General features: G+C 42.7%; 1 protein-coding gene across 1 annotated transcript in view; it reads right to left on the bottom strand.

Moving 5' to 3' along the window:
* The window catches only part of LOC113137144 (forkhead box protein N3), a 50,373-nt gene extending 34,051 nt beyond the window's left edge, over nt 1-16,322 (bottom strand). The window contains exon 1 of the mRNA XM_026318595.1: nt 15,879-16,322. The gene's annotated coding sequence lies outside the window, so the exon portion shown is untranslated. The remainder of the gene's footprint in view (nt 1-15,878) is intronic.
* Nucleotides 16,323-16,574: the final 252 nt, after the last annotated feature.

Raw genomic sequence — 16,574 nt, 5'->3', positions numbered from 1 at the left:
GCATTTGCAAGACACAGTTTGTACTTTGACCATTTGTAAGCAACACTGGACTGTGTGGTTTTTGCAATTCAGAAAGACTAATAGAGTCCATCCACCTTGGGTCAGTCGGGTCATGTCAATACCAGAAGTCAGTTTACAAACACAAATTAAACATGTATATATCATGAAATGATAATATAAATATTAAGCTTATAAACCTTTAGAAATAGTTTAAGATGTTAAAAAAAAACACATCACTTACATTAGCTACAATGCTGGAGCTGAAAGGTAATTACAGAAAATGATTTTAGCCTTACCATGTTGAGTCATGTTTCTTTAATCCATACTAACCAAGAGAATGTAAAAAACACTCACTAAAACAAGTTCACATTTTTCAAATACTAATTTGTGCAGAAAACCAAAAACAATATACATTATGTTAATGAATGAGCTTTAGAGGTGAATTATGGAGAGAGCCTTGCTAGCTGTTTCCCCCTCTTGACTAAACTAATTGCCTGCGTCTCCACCTCTGTCCTGGAAGAAAGTGACTAAGAATCACTTTACCAAGAACAGATCCAGCAGGTAGGCTGTTATTTCCCATGCAAGTATGAACTGGTGGTTATGTATTTCTGTTTCTAATTAAAAACAAGTTACATATGTTTGAAGAGTAAGGAAAGATGTGATGCCAGATCCCTGTCAGCTCTTTCGTCCCTCGTACATGGCTGATTCAAGCTAAGCTAGGGTAATGACCTTGTGGATATAGGAGCATACTTTCTTAAAAAGAAAGTACATGTCCCAAACCTGTTCCTTTATCACTTCTGAATTGGGACCTCTAGTATTTGGACCCAGTACTTTTGCACTTCCTCTGAGTGCAAAAGTACATACACATATAAACTGTAACAAAGGTTTCAAGAGAATTTAGATTCAGTGAGATTTATTTGATAATATCTCCAGATTTAGTGCTGTGCTATCAAAGCCTAGATGTCAACAATTAAAGTAGTAATAGTCAAAAGATAACCCTTTCTCACTGCTTCCACCTTTTCTTCCTCTCCTCTTTCAACCCTTCCCTCTTTTACCCAGTCCCCCGTCCCCCCAAGGCCTCCCTGTCTTTTCTCTTTGACAGTGAGCAGGTCCCTGGTGGCGCTCTCTGCTCTTTTACAATATTGTGGGAAAGGAGAGCGAGACAGAAAGAGAGTGAGAAAAAGAAAGAGTGAGGGGGAGAGATTGCCAGAAACACTATAGGGTATCAAAGTGGCCTGTGAACAGCCAACAGAGCTTTGATAGCAGACAGGGAGGGGTGTGGGTCAGGGAAATGCAAGGAGAAAGGCTGGGTGAACTGTTTAAAGAGGGGAGCATGATCTATCAGGATCCCCACATTGAATGAAGACTGGGGTGGATGAAGCTTTGAGGTAGTGTTTTTTAGTTGGATGTCCTGCAGTCAAAAAAAAAAAAAAAAAAAAAAATTAAGCGGTGCTCCCTCTCTGTGTCTCTCTGTCTCCCTCTTTCTCTTTCCCCTCTGGCTTTTCCACGTATCTTTAACAAACAGCAGCCCAGGCTTTCAGCCACTGGCCGACGGTTTGTCCTGACAACAAAAAACCATGGCAACAACCACTGGGAGAGCCTGTCCAGATCCAAAGGTCCACCCACTTCTCCTGGCTTCTCCAACTCGCTCTGCTCTTTGAGCCTTTTGCAAATTTGGCTGATTGCAGTCAATAAGCAAATGAGCTAAACCCTGGTGATAGAAGTTTATCAAAAAACCACACGGCCTGCGAAAGCAGATCATGATTGAAGAGTTTATTAGATCACCTTCGGCAGAGAAAGGCAACTGGAGCACATAAAATGTGTTCCACTTGAAAAGAGAAAGTGGAATTTGGAGAAAAAAAGATGTGAAAAGAGAAGGACAAGGGAGTGAGGCAGCAGTTTGTCAGTGGCCTATACAGTCGTGTCCGGCCTGCCTTTGCTGACGACACTTACACGGCTTCTGCTGATGATACAACTCTGCTTACATCCTTCACTCCTCCCTCCCACTCCTACAAGCTGTTTTTATCACGGCACAAGATACCTTATGTCAACTGCAATGCCTTCTGAATGCTGACAAAACAAAATTTAGGCTGTTTACAAACTCACAAAGGCAAAGTGATATGAGGACTCACAACAGTATGTGACTTTCAAAAACTATATTTCAGCATAGGACATGTCAGAACCTTGCTGAGAACTGAATATACAATTAAATAATTAGAGCATTTTGAAAAGATATAAAGTAAAACTGATCTTTTACTTGAGTCATTAGACAATTGTCACACTTATAAGTGCACTCTGTCTGAAACCAGATTGAAGTCTGCCCAAAAGACAGATTCCTCTAATAGAAGAGGAAAGATTGGCCTCTAATTATTTAATGTTGAAGGATGCAAACTACTTTTATTTAGAAAGACAGGTTCTATAAACTTTCAAAAGCTACAGTTATATATTTGTTTTTGGTTCCAGATCAGAGTTTTTATTCTGTAGTATGTCAGTACAGAAAGACAGTAAACAGAGAAAGAGGGAGTGACAACATGCTATAAAGGTCCCCTGCTGGAAGTGGATCAGGAACATTGCAGCTGCGTGGTAAACTTTTTAAAGCACTCACACCCTCGGGTGATTCAGGGTTTGATTTTCTGACAAAATAACTTACATTTTCTTGTGTCAACATGAAAGTCTACAGTGTGTGTGTATTCCTCAAAAATGACTAGTGAAAGTAAAAAAAAAACTCAACCAAAAAAAAAAACTCAACAAAAATAAACCTGGACAGGATCCTCAATGTGATAGATTGCCTATCTCAAGCAAGTTTCAAATCTTGGCAATTTGATTTCTTTGCAGTGTAAGCTGAATGGAAAATGGCTGTCTGGAAAGTGGGAAAATACTTGCACACAGGAATAATAAATGGGCTACAATGCAAAAAAGATTCGGCTCTTTTACTTAAAGCACAAGTCATATTTTTTCCTTTTGCTGAGACAGAATGGTTGCTAGTATTGCAATGCTACCACTTGATTATGTTGTTTTAAATGAACATGCCAGAGCTCCTTCGCGTCTTAGGCTCTGTAGCACTGAGCTGTATTACTAACTGTACCTCTGTCTCTCATCAGTGTCACCGTCCATGCTTGAGCTGACAGCCGCCTCATCCACTGCTCGACTTATTCCTCATTACAGTTGTATATATAAATATACAAGGACACTCTGGTTCTACTAATTCAGGGTTTTCATACATCTCTTAAAAAGTAGGTGGAAAAATAGTGTTTGCCATCTAAGGATTTATTTTTGTTATTTGTCCCTGAGGTCAGAGCTGAATTAGGCAAAAGTGCCTTTATGTACTCCGCTCCCTCTTCATGGAACTGGCTGCAAAATTATTTAAAGCTGAAAGCTCTCTCTAAGAGTTTACACGGTTAATGAAGGTTCTTGTGGCAGATTCAATAAGAAGCTGTCTTTGCTTTGTTTAGTCAAGATTTAAATAGGTTTGGCAATGAGCCTGCTAGTTTGACGCTGAAGTATTGCCTGTTGGACTGTGGCTTTGATTGTATTTTGCTTTTTTGAGATTTTTCTGTGTTAGACTTTTATGTTTGTCTGGATGCTGCCTGTTGGCCTGCCTCCACTGATGGAGGAGATTTTAATTGCTGGGGCTTCTTAGTTTAAATGAAGGTTAAGTAACATTTAGACAGAGGCTTGTCCTCAAATTAAACCTCAAGAATTTTGCCTCTCGCCCTGCAGACAATTGGTTACAAAATAAAAAAAATGATTATTGGTATGATTTCCTGTTTCCACTCACACTCTCTCCCTTGCATTTTTCTATCAGCAGACCCAGAGAGCAGTGGTGAACAAGAAGGAAAGACCGCAAGTGCAAATGACAGGAGTGGACAAGAAAGAAAGAGTGAGGGGGAGTAAAAGAGAGAGGGTAGTTATATCCTAGGGTCATTAGCACCATTTCAAAGTCACCCCGTCTTTCAGCGTATGCTGTTTGACAGGCCCTGCCAACAGAATTAAGGATGAGGGATGACAGCACTGTGATTAGATGCGTAACTCAGGGGAAAGACAGAAGCTGATCCATGGCTACAGTACACACACTCACATATATGAAAGCTGTAGTAAAAAAAGGATCATGAAGAAAAGGGAGCATGTTTAATGATATGATAACCCCTGCCTTGAGATGGGGTCAAACATTGATTAGATTGCGCCCAGTCTCTTTATTTCAATGTAGAGACCTGATGCGAGTCTGCCTGATAAACACTGCGAGCTCCCCTGGCTCCCCCCAATGAATGAATGAACTGAATACCCAAATAAGCAGGCTTAAGATAACATACCTGGCTAAGTTGCCATGCTCTTTCTAAGTCTCAAATCTCTTTGCAGATACTCATCAAAGGCTATTTCACTCCTGATGCAGAAAACACAAGAGAAGGGAAACAGGGGAACAACACACAGTGTGGTTCATATTAAGGGCTCTGATCTATCTCAAGTCCCTCGTTTTCTGCCACATTCCTTCTGCAGGAATGGGGCGGTGGCATCCTCTCTACCAGTGCAAAATATGTGGCAAAGCTTTCTTATTAGAATTTTACACAGGCTGCAACTGGTGCTTTCTCTGCCTCTGCTTTTTCAGCCTCCTATTAAAGCATAAAACAACAACTTTGCCTGAGCTCCCATGCAACAATTGAATATCACTTCAGGAGGTTATTTCTGTTGTACACTTTCAGTTCATTTCACAGCTTCTTGTCTCGTTCCTTCCTGACATCAACTCTGAAGCAACGTCTGAAGTGTCCATCTGCCGAGTGCCAAATGAATGCCAGTGATAGTAGCGTTTGTTGGATAAACTGAGAAGGGTCCATCTGTTGGCTGCAGACTCACTCAAAGACACACCCACTCAACCATTTACCCTAAACACAACCAACATGCACACTCAAAGACAGGCTAACCTTTAACCAGCGCTTCAGAAACACAAGGGGCTGCATGGCTGTCAGCGACAGTATGGCTAAGACAGGAGAAATACAAACAAGAGTTGCAGCTACTTAAAATATACTATCAGATGTTAAAACTTGAGTGTTACTAAATGAGGCAATCATGACTTTAATAGCAGTGTGTTGCTGCTCATATCTTTGAGATTTCAGGGATTAAAAAAAATTCATAGTGGGTATTCAGACTCCAAACTTGCGTGAGCTGCGTCAATGGAGCACATGCTGTTTCAGCTACCAGTGAAACAATCCACGATCCAAGACATTCAGCTAGAGTTTTCACCAATGCCAAAACAAGTTTTCAGGTTTTCACCTATGCCAAAACCCTGCATGGGGTACAGTAAAATATTATGACTAAAACTTCATAAAAATCTGGAAATGTAATCAGTAGCAATTATTTTATTTTTGTTACAACTGCAACAAACAAAAATATAGCTTTGGAGGCATATGTTAGAGTGGCTGCTACAGTAACCTGGTCTCTTTCAACCAATTTAATGTAGAAGTACAAGTGTTTTGACTTTTCTGCAACATGAATTTAACAGCTCTTGTATACATAGTGTTTATGATGAAACGGCTTTGAGCTGAGCCCTCAGCACTGAGAAGCACTGAGACCTATACACTGTTAGCAGACATAGTTGTAGTCCAGCTGGTAAAAATGATTCCTGGCAGGTTCATTTTTTAGTTTAATAGCCGTTGGCAGGTGAGCAAAAAGTTAATTTCAGTCACTGCTCCTGAGAAATACCACAGCATAGAGAAAACCATCAACTGGACAGGCAAATAAAAAATTACGTTCTCCAGTGTTTTCTCCCATACAAAACAAACAAAAAAAAACCTGTGAAACAGAATCACACACTATAGTTCTCCAGTAGAACATGTACTAATGAAATATGTTTAGGTTTGCTGGAAGCTAACCTGATGAAAAATACACCCTTAGCACTTAAACAGCTGGAAAAAAACAACTGACTTTGATGTTTGGACAACTTGAGTTCTGTTGATTTTTCTCCAGTTTGCACAGACCATAATGCAAGGCAACCAAAGTCGTGAAGTGTTTAAAGGGCACGACTCACTTTTTCTTAACTGCAAATGAAACCCCACTCTACTGCTGCTATACGTCTCTCTAAAGACATGTTAACCCAGCAGCTGAAAATCAACAGGTCCAGGCAGATTCTCAGGTACAGGAGAGAGTGACAACCTCGAGTATCGAAAGGCATTTTGGGAAATGCAGTTAAGATACTAACTGATGACAAAATGACAAGAGAGGCTTATGGAAAGTGGATGCAACTAAAAAGGCAAATGACAACTGCTAATTCTCAAAACAACAGAATGTGTTGGACATCCCAGCCTGATGATTTACAACAGCGTAGGAGCAAATATGGATGGAATTTTCCTCTGAGGCAGGGTGTCCCACTCTTACCAAACAGCAAGGGAAACTCCAGCGTTCACACTTGCCCACACATACATCTACACCAGAAGATGAAACCATGCGCATTTGTATATATTCACGCATACATGCACTTGTTCACTGTTTCTCTTCTCCTTCCCCTTTTGCTCTTTTCCAGCAGTCTCCTGCGCACACTGTATACCTCTCATGGCACATTCAGCGCATGAACACCAGGAGTCAGCAAGTCTGGACACAGCTGCTGAATATTCAGCCCTGCACTCCCTCTTTCTCTCACCGTGTCTGTCTTCTCCCACCTTAAGCTCTCCTCATTTTCCCCTCTCTCCAATCTTACTCCAGTTCTAGCTCAGCTTCTCCCTCCGTTCTCAGCAGCTCTCTGCAGCTCTGCCACCACCACTGCCTCTGCTCTCTGTGCTCCACTTTCATTAAGGGGCTCTCCTCTGATAGCCCTTCATATAACACTTAATCATCATAACAATAAGAGCACTCTCTCTCCGATGAATCACCTCGAGGGGCCGGTCCTAAAGATCCTCCGCTAACTGATGTCATTAAATGCCAGGGCACCTGATTGGCTGGAGCAACATTGGAGGGCCCGCCCCAGGTGTTTGACGGAGGGCTCAGTGGGAGCACGCAGGTCGGACAGGCCAAGGACATTCCTCTTATGGAGAAAAGAGGCAAAACACACACAACCGCCTGTTCGTGTGTACATGGGCACAAAGACTCTTGCCAGGAAGCAGAAGACAAGGCGTGTTTGCCTTTGCAGTCAAGAGAGAGATGAATAAGACTATTGAATAAGGGGGAGGGAGATTTGAATAACAGTATTTTACATGAATGGATCTTCAGGGAAATGACTGCTCCGTCGCTCCCTCTGCTCTCTATTTTCAGCTGCGATTTGACAACAGGGTTGCATGTGTTTGTGTGCAAGTGTGTGTGTGTATGTTTGTGTTTGGAGGGCTGAATTTTGGCTGATTGAGTCTATGCTGCTATCACGCTGTGGAAGTGACAGTGTGCCATATTATGTTGTTGTGGGTGTGTGCTTAGATGAACACTGACAGTGGCTTCACGAGACAAACACACACACACACACACACACACACACACACACACACACACACACACACACACACACAGAGATCTGTAGTCACGCTCATCCAAACCACAGTGAAATCACAGCTGTTCTCAGTTGCTATGCGGCAGTTGCACCATCGTCTCAGATAACACACGCATACGAGTGTGAGACGGGGACAGTATCGCCACCAGACTTGGCAGGGTCGGAAGGTCACTAGGGGTATTGTGACAAAGTTGCCTAGCAACAAACACACGGTACCTGTCATTTCCACTGTGATCTCCCATGTGCCCCTGAAGAGATCTGAACGTGGTTATGATTAATATGTTGACAGGGGATGATTGTTTTACACCTGGCTCGCAGCGTTTATGAAGAAATGCATTGCATGTGCTGGTGCAACATTACCAACCACAATAAATCTTGCACCATTGTTAGGACTCCACAGTGAATATAACGGTACACCTAGTTTGTAGCTACTGTTAGATATAATAGTTTTTCAGAGTTGTGTGCATTTTATGCTCTTTGTTCCTGCATAAATGTTTTACAAGATAAATTTTGTACATGTCAGGTGGCAGCAGAAGCAAACTTGTGCCACACCAAGTCACATTCATCTCATGATTCACGTCTGGGCTTCACAAAACATGCGGTCCTGCAGACAGCGTTACCAAACACAGAGTACAGTAACAGGAAAGTGACATTGACTAAAACTTAGAAAAGTGTGTTTCATCAGGACTGCAGGCATCTCAGCCCATCTGTGCACTAAATTCTTTATAGGTTATCAGAGAGAGGCTCCTGTCCTCTCTACCACTATCCATTTGTGTTTCAAAACATAAACACTGAGCTGATATGGACACTTAGGGTTTAGTAGAAGCTACAATTTTAGGTACAAATACAGCTTTCTTACTGGTCTGCATGGTCAATTCAGGCCATTAAATATCATTAAAGTACCATTTTCCAAAATGCAACAGTAGTGTTGGAACACAGGACACAGACATTGACAAATTAAAAAACTGACAGTGAATGAAAAATTGATCCAACGCATCAGCTGCCAAGTACGTTGACTCCTTAAAGTGATGCCCGACTAATTTTCTCACTTTTCTCATCATGAGAAGTGTGACTGAGCTGATTGAAACAATTTCATAAATTCATCTGTGGCTCTGAAAAAACAACCCCTGATGATGCGATCGGGTTATCTTGGCCTAAGCTTTGAGGCTATAATTTTTTAATTAAAAGCCTGTATTACAAACTGGGGGGGCACTGAGTTGAAAGACATGGGGTGTTTTCCAGGCAGGGAGGATCAAAAGAAGAAATCCAGCTGACCTGCATTCTGGGAAATGTCTGGATCAGAGTTTTTGAAGCTTGATCTAAACTGAAGACTGCAAATCAAGATATCTTGCCTTCTGCTGCCCTGATTTTTACCAAATTTTTATCTTAAACTTTATAGAAGCACCAATATAGTTAGTGGAGTACAACTTTAACCTAATTTTGCAACCATTGATCTACCAGAAGCATACAGTGTAGCTGTAACAATGTGATTCTGTATTCAAACATATTGTTTCCTGTCCTACATTAACAGGTTACTATACCTTTTCTGGTTTTGATATATTGCACCTTAGCTTACATCAATCATCTGAAACAACAGTCTGACATTCTCTCACATATGCACAAACCAACATATGTGTTTAATATGGGAATCATGTATCGCAATAAACCACAAAATGAGGAACCTCCTGAAGACTCAATGATTACATTTTCTATAAAAACATAAAAAATAATGAGGTTCACTGGTTTGGCATAACTCAAAACAAAGTGCTGCGTGCAGTAAAACCATCATAAAATCAATAAAAGACATTTTGAAAAATGATGTTAAAAGCAGTGGCCTCTGTCTTTACCTTACTGCCTTGCTATAAGTGATGTCACACGTCAGCCCCTCTGTCTGCTCCATCTCTTTCCACTGTGTGCAGCGGAACAAAGCAGAGATGGCAGAGAAACTTATCTTCAAAAAGAAACTGCACAGTGTTGTGGAATAATTTGGAAAACTGTCACAGAAAGTGAATCCTATCTCGGAGAGTGCCAGTCACATACACATACTCACACACACACACACACACATATATATATATATATATATATATATATTTATATTTATACACACACACACACACACACACACACACGCACACAGGCACACAGGGACTTTGGTGTTTACATCATATGGGAAGGTATTTTTTCCCCTCACACTGCCAGGGAACAGGCCTACGCATGGACACACAGACGCTGACTAAGGCCCTAAGACATTCGGGGGGGGGTTACAAGTGTTTGCCTGCATATGTATATAATTACAGTGGTTGTGTATCTGTATCCAACTTGTTGAAATAAAGGTCGGACAGCATCTATGATTAATTTCTCCTGTTTTGGTCTCCTGTGTGTGTTTTTGGATTTCACATTTATTTGTCTTTATATGTGTGTGTAGATGTTTGTGCAGTGTTATCAAATCATCCTGTACAGTGTTGAGCTGTTAGTGGTTAGTGGAATGTACAGTACGCTGTGGCTTGACCATAGCGAGGCCGAGCTAATGTTAATCAGTTTGTTGCGAAAAGCTGTACATTTTGCACGTGCCAAATGTGTGTGTTTACACCATTTGTGTGTATTGCTATTCATTTTATAAACTATGTGGTCTGATTGGTCTTTGGTTTAAAGTTTTGAGATTAGAGAGAGGGGAAAAAGTGGGAGTGGACGGCAGAAAGAAGAAGTGTATTTGTGTGTCTTTGTGTGAGTGTGTGTGTGTGTGTGTGTGTGTGTGTGTGTTTGGGTCTGTTAAAAGCTTCTAGTTCTCCCATCCGCTGGCTGATGGTTGATGTTCAGAGCTTCAACCACAATGCTTGGAGAAAAACAACAGGCAGCCTGTTCAACCCAAGACATAAATAGACCACTCTTCCTCTGTGCTTAAAACCCTGTAGCTCAAACAGAGAGCTAAAAACAGATATTTTAGTGGAGAGCTGAAGAAGGCCAACCACCAAATCACTCCTCTTGCTCCATGACGCCGTGTTTTCTTTTACTAAAATAAGAACTGGCACGTACACTATCTGTAAAGACAACCAAGCCTCATCTCTTTCTCCTTTCATTCACTGTCTGCCTGCAATTTCTGCAGCTTCCCAGGATAAGAATCAGCAAAGGTCAGACAGATGCAGACAGGGAGAAACAAGGAGATGAAGTTACCAGCTGCGAGACACTGGGGTATCCATTTCAAATAGAAGCCACTCTCAAGGGTCTGCAACAAGCTGAAACAATGTGAGTGTTGCAGGAGCAGCTAAACACCTCCATTTGCTAAGAAAAACACATCCAGAACAATAAAGTGTCTACTAGCTGTGAAGTCTTTCACTTTAAGGGAAAACATAAAGGCAAAGAGGTGGAGGAGGAACACATTATATAAATCTGATGATTCCTGAGGTAATTTCTGTCTCCACACATCACACACGAATATGCATGCCAAAACACACACACACACACACACACACACGCGCGCACACCATGTATGGCTGCATCCAATATATGACATCACTGTAGCAAGCCCAAAAGACAGGAGAGTCAGAGAAAGCCAAGCTGACGTCACCCCATTCACTCAATGTCAATTACGTAATCATGGGGTCCAACGCCTGCAGGACAGATATGCTGTGTGCTGTTTTTTTGTGACTGCATGCAGGGCAAGAACACATAATTGCAATCTCATGTGTGAGAGGAGACATAAAATGAGGCATGCTGATGACATCATGAGCGGGAGGCGGCCTGGCGTGAGCGTGGCGGTTGTGACACAGAGAGAGTGCTCGGGCTAGAAGAGGAGGAGGAGACAGAGTGCTGCGAACAGGCCCGGCTAAAGATGTTATGCAACCCAAATCCAACTCGATAGACTAGAAAGTGCCTTTTTTGCTTTTTCTCTGCATGTGTACAGTTTATACGCAATGTGTGTGTATTTGTGTGTCTTGTGACTTTTCCATAGCACTTTTACTTCAGGCAAAGGGTGCATTAAAAACACACAAGCTCTCAAGCATACTGCTGAAACGCACACTGAAATCTAAACACATGCATGCACATACACACTCACTCTCTCATTTATAAACAAAGCTTCCTAAGGACAGGAAATCCTTCCACCCCCGTTCCTGTGTTGCTTGGCAACCAGAGCAGCGTCACTGTGTGTGCATGCCTCCACCGCTGAAAACAACACACCCGCACAAACATCAAGACAGAGACACACACACACACACACAAACAAACTGCAACTCCTTGAACTCTGCTCCTGTGAAAGCTCCAAAAAAGAAAAAAGCCAGACAACTGAGTCAAAGCTGAGCAGGCTGATACTCGCCACAGCTACCCTCCAGTTCCTCAGTTATGGATCTAAACCAAACATGACATCAGCTCTTGTAAACATAAAACACTCTTTCCTTCATTTATAAGCTCTATTTTTACACTCGGTGACGTCTTCATATGCGTGATAAGTGTGTGTACGACTGCTTTGTTATGTGTCAGTGTGTACGTGCACGCACTTGTGGTTCACCATGTGAGGATGCAACCAGCAATAGCTCAGCACGACTAAGTAGAGAAAGGCTAATTGAGCTGAGGTGCCCAGCACTGTGGACAATGAGTCCATTTCAAATCAGCAGGAGGGCTATTGAAGACAATTATAACCTGGGGGATACAGAGGAGCATTATTCTTCTGAGCCATCTTGGCCACTTAGGCCGGCTCTGTTTCCACTGCAATTTAAGGCTCTGCTTTTAACTCTCCAGCTGTTTTAAACATATGACCCAGCACATCAAAGTCACAGTTCACCTAGCAACAGATCCAGATATTAAACTAACGACTGCAAATTCAATAATCTTTCCTGACTGAAAAATGGAAACCAGCACAGTTAGAGTGGCTGTTTTCATCACCTCTGTTCCCTAAACTCTCTCTCCCGTGCAACAGAACAACAATTGCACAGCACATCCAAAAGTCATAAATTTAATTTATTGCAGTGCACATTTGGCTCACTGATGATGTCTTATTCTAGAGTGACCCAAATGTCGCTTTCTGTCACAGTCAGTGCAATTAACAGTACAGGAATGACATTAAGGATTTGCTCTGATTTTGTTATGGAGTCTAATCCCAAAGTTCCTCCAGGCTCGCTGTCAACATCCAGAAAGTGAACAAAGGTTATCAGTGAGTTTTAAAAGATCATAAAGTTAGCTGGGAAGACATTTGAGAATTTCAGAGTGCCACTGGGTGCCATTAAAAACTGCTCATTAAGGAGTTAAATATAAGATGTGAACCCATATTGCAGTTGTTAAAGTACAATTGGGTTATACTGCATAGTGTGTTTGAGTAATTTGATTGATTAAACATTTTGGGGAGGTCTTACGGGATACTAAAACACTTCACCAGAGACCACTATAACCTACAAGGTAAGCTAATCTGCCCTCATGTTTAGTGCTGACTACTACTGGTAGCCTGGCTTGAGACCTGAGAATGACAGCAAACACGTCCAAATCCAGAGTGTTAAGTTATTTACCCTTGCTCAAGACAGCAAGCATCAGTTGTGGTATTAAAGACGGAAAGAGCGCCGGCTATTCACTCCGCCCCACCAACTCAAACCTGCAACTTTCGGGATACAAGTCCGACTCTCTCTCCATTAGGCCAGAACTGCCTGCGGTGGCAACTAATGGTCATTTCAGTTTTTAAAACTGTCACCAAGTCAGGCTCTGTAGTCAAGATCAAGACTGGCCATGTCATCGTGCTACGCAGTTGCTACCTTGCTACATTCATGAAAGAACAAGAGATGAGACTGTCACGGATGTACATGTGGTTGTAAGTCAGCTGGTTGGAGTAATAGTAACAAGACACTGGGTAAGATTAATACAGTATCAGGTTGAATGGATGAAGCTATTATTCTTATACTACGACTAATGTACCCTCTCAAGTATCTGATATCTCTCCACCGAGTCATTCTGAACAGATTTGTTGAATATCTTTGCTGGGTGACAGATGCACACAGTAAAGAACTGGAGGCAAAGTTCTGTGATAATACAGAAACGAGAGAGCATTATTTATGACAGAGAGCCTGTTATTTTCATGCCATATCCAGTCACATTTTCATTGCTTCGCAGTTGAATAGTTGATGGCTTTCATTTTTGGGGGTGGGGTTGGGGGTGCTTGGGAATGGTGCCTTTAATTAGTTTAACTATATTTAGTGTGCTTGGATCCAGTGGGAATCAAACCCTTGACAACGGATGAGGCAGTGCCATGATTTACTGTGCTGACACACGTGACTTGCTATGGACCCACTGTGACTATATCTTTGCACTACTGCAGTTGTGGAAAACACAACAACTCACTGTAGTGTATGGCTGCCTACGAAAGGCACAGCGCCCTGAACTTTTTACCTCTGTGTCGTCTTTTTGCTGAGTAAATGCAATAGAAGCCCATCAAATCAAAACTAACAAAGTCAGGAGATATGTATCACTTCTGCTGAGAAGGTGCACTTCTATAGTGTTTACCTTTTAGAAGTAAATGTACTGTGCCTCTGCATTACACTTTTCTTTCTGACTGTGCATTTTAGACACACTACCATAAGGCTCACAGGCCACAGCTGACCATGGCACAGCAGTGGGTTATTGTGTAGCTCCAGGCGCAGCCAACACAATCGGAAATATTAAAATGGCCATTTTTGAGTATTTATGCTGAATAAATCATGAAGAAAACTGTCTGATGCTTTTATTTAAAACACAGACTATTCAATTCATTCACACATGAATTATAGATCTATTATAGACTGTTTGAACTGTGCTGAGGGAATCACACTAACAACAATTGTACTGAGAGCACTAACCCACTGAGCCATCCATACCAATTATCTGTGTCTGGGGCGGAGTCTGAATTCAATATTCAATTTACACAATTCAGTCTCACATCAGAGCCTCCGACTGAAAAACTACTGGTGTCAGAAGAACCACGATGGACAGAAAGAAAACAAACAAACAAGCAAAAAACAGTGCAGGCTTTCTGTGAGAGCCTCAACTCTCTGCAAAGTGAAAAAGGAGCGGGCAAACTCAACGTGGCGCCACAGGGGTGTCCATTGAGAGACAGAGAAAGGTGGAGGGGCGAGAACTCCATTGAGCGCAGCCATGGGGGGTCAATATGTGAATGAACGTTTGCCATGGAGGTGAATTATGAATGAGCAGCACTCTGAGCACTCCTGGAGAGAGCATGTCAGCCTCCGTCTCCTTCGCTCCATCTCCCCCACTTTCTTTCCATTTCTCCTCCTCCTCCTCCTCCTGTCCTAAAACCTCCATCATCCTCTCCTTCCTCTCTGTCTCTGTTTCATCTCTCGCTACTGGACTAATCTTCTCATCTTCCTTATTCTTCATCATCTGATCATGTTACCCCCCCTACCCCCCACACACACACAGACCAGGGGAAGACACACGCGCTGTCTGTCTGAAGAAACGACACAACATTTTCACATACATAATTTCACAGCCACACACACACACACACACACACACACACACACACAGTAGCAAAAGATAACACAACACAAACAGTTGTGCATGTCCAAAGGCAGATGCATGCATTAAGTGAAACCCTCTCAGGCACCAACACACACACACACACATTTTTCCCAGCTGTTCTGCCAGCCAGAGACTGCATGCATGTGCGTGTGTGCGTGCGTATCCATCTGTGTGTAATCCAATGTGCTGCTGCTCAGCCTGTGCCATGCTCTCTCCTCTGTTGCTGTGCGTCTGATCAGATCTGCCTCCCTCAACCTGTTTGCCGTCTACGGCAAGCAAACGCACGCACTCACTCTCACACACATATAGAAGCTGCTACTACTTGTCGAGCATCACTCAGTGTCAACCAAGCTTTGGGAAAAGACTAAATTCTGTGTGTGCCACTTTTGTGAGCTTTGAGAAAAGGCTGTGTGCGTTACCTGCTGCACTAAAAAGTCCTGAACACCCACAGACACACACACACACAGGGGGGTAAGAAGAGGAGCGTTATTCCCCTTTTCTCTTGTTTAACTTAAAGCACCCTACTGGAGAAGTGTGTGTGTGTGTGTGAGAGTGTGTGTGTGTTGAAATGGGATGATGCTGTTCCCTAAAAAGTATCCACTCCTTTTGATCCCTTCACTCCAGTTTACAGCAGTCACCTCAGCTCGCTTACACACTTTGACCCCCTTTTTAGCTTGTGGAAAAACAACCCTCACACACACACACACACACACACACAAGCCAATGTATATATAGTCTACACACACACACACACACACACACACACAGATATGCCCCTGACAAATACACACACCTCTACTCTTCCCTTTAAGTGTAGTACCATGCAGCACATGTCAACACCCGCTCACTCTCTCTCTCTCTCTCACACACACACACACACACCTCTGTCAGACTGCAAAGGAAAGCACCCAAAAGTCACCTCAGGATTTCTGTTCCAAACGAGCCCGTTCTTCACACTCTTCCTCTCCTCTGTCAGACTTCTCTCTACCTCTCCTCCGTTCCTTCCTTCCTTCCTTCCTCCTTTCCTTCCTTCCTTTCTTCCTTCCGTGCTGTCCGTCCGTCCTTCTTCTCTCTCTCTCTCTCTCCCTCTCTTCGTATCGGTGCTCGGTCAGATCCAAGCGTTTTTCCCGAGCCCCTCCATATCCGCCCAGTCGCTTCTACCGCCGAGCGAGCGTACCTACACACACACACACGCACACACACACAAGCCGCTGCGTTCCTATAGTCTCTCTCTCTCCCTCTGTTTATCCCTCTCTGCGCTCGCTCTCTCTCTCCTCTGTCGGAGAAGAGCTCAGTGAGTGTGCGCTTGTGTGTGTTTGTGTGTGTGTGTGCTCTGCCTTGCCCCGCCAGCAGCAGAGGACTTCCCCCGGTGCCTGCCCTGGGTCCTAGCGCCTGTTGGGTTCACTGAAAGAATGCTATTGTGTACAGACAGTACAGCCGAAGATCGTCTATGAAGCTGACAGGAAGATTCACTGATGCATATCTGAGTTTACCTGTAACCATGTCCAGTCATCACTATAAACCCCTGGAAAAATTTAAATAAGCAAGAAAAACATTGAAACCAAAATTCCCAAACTAATGTCCACTGTACAAAATAGATTTGTCTACAGCAAAG

The sequence above is a fragment of the Mastacembelus armatus genome, chromosome 24 (assembly GCF_900324485.2).
Source record: "Mastacembelus armatus chromosome 24, fMasArm1.2, whole genome shotgun sequence".
Taxonomy (NCBI): Eukaryota; Metazoa; Chordata; class Actinopteri; order Synbranchiformes; family Mastacembelidae; genus Mastacembelus; species Mastacembelus armatus.
The sequence above is the reverse complement of the archived record's forward strand: the minus strand, read 5'-3'. Positions and strand labels throughout refer to the sequence as shown.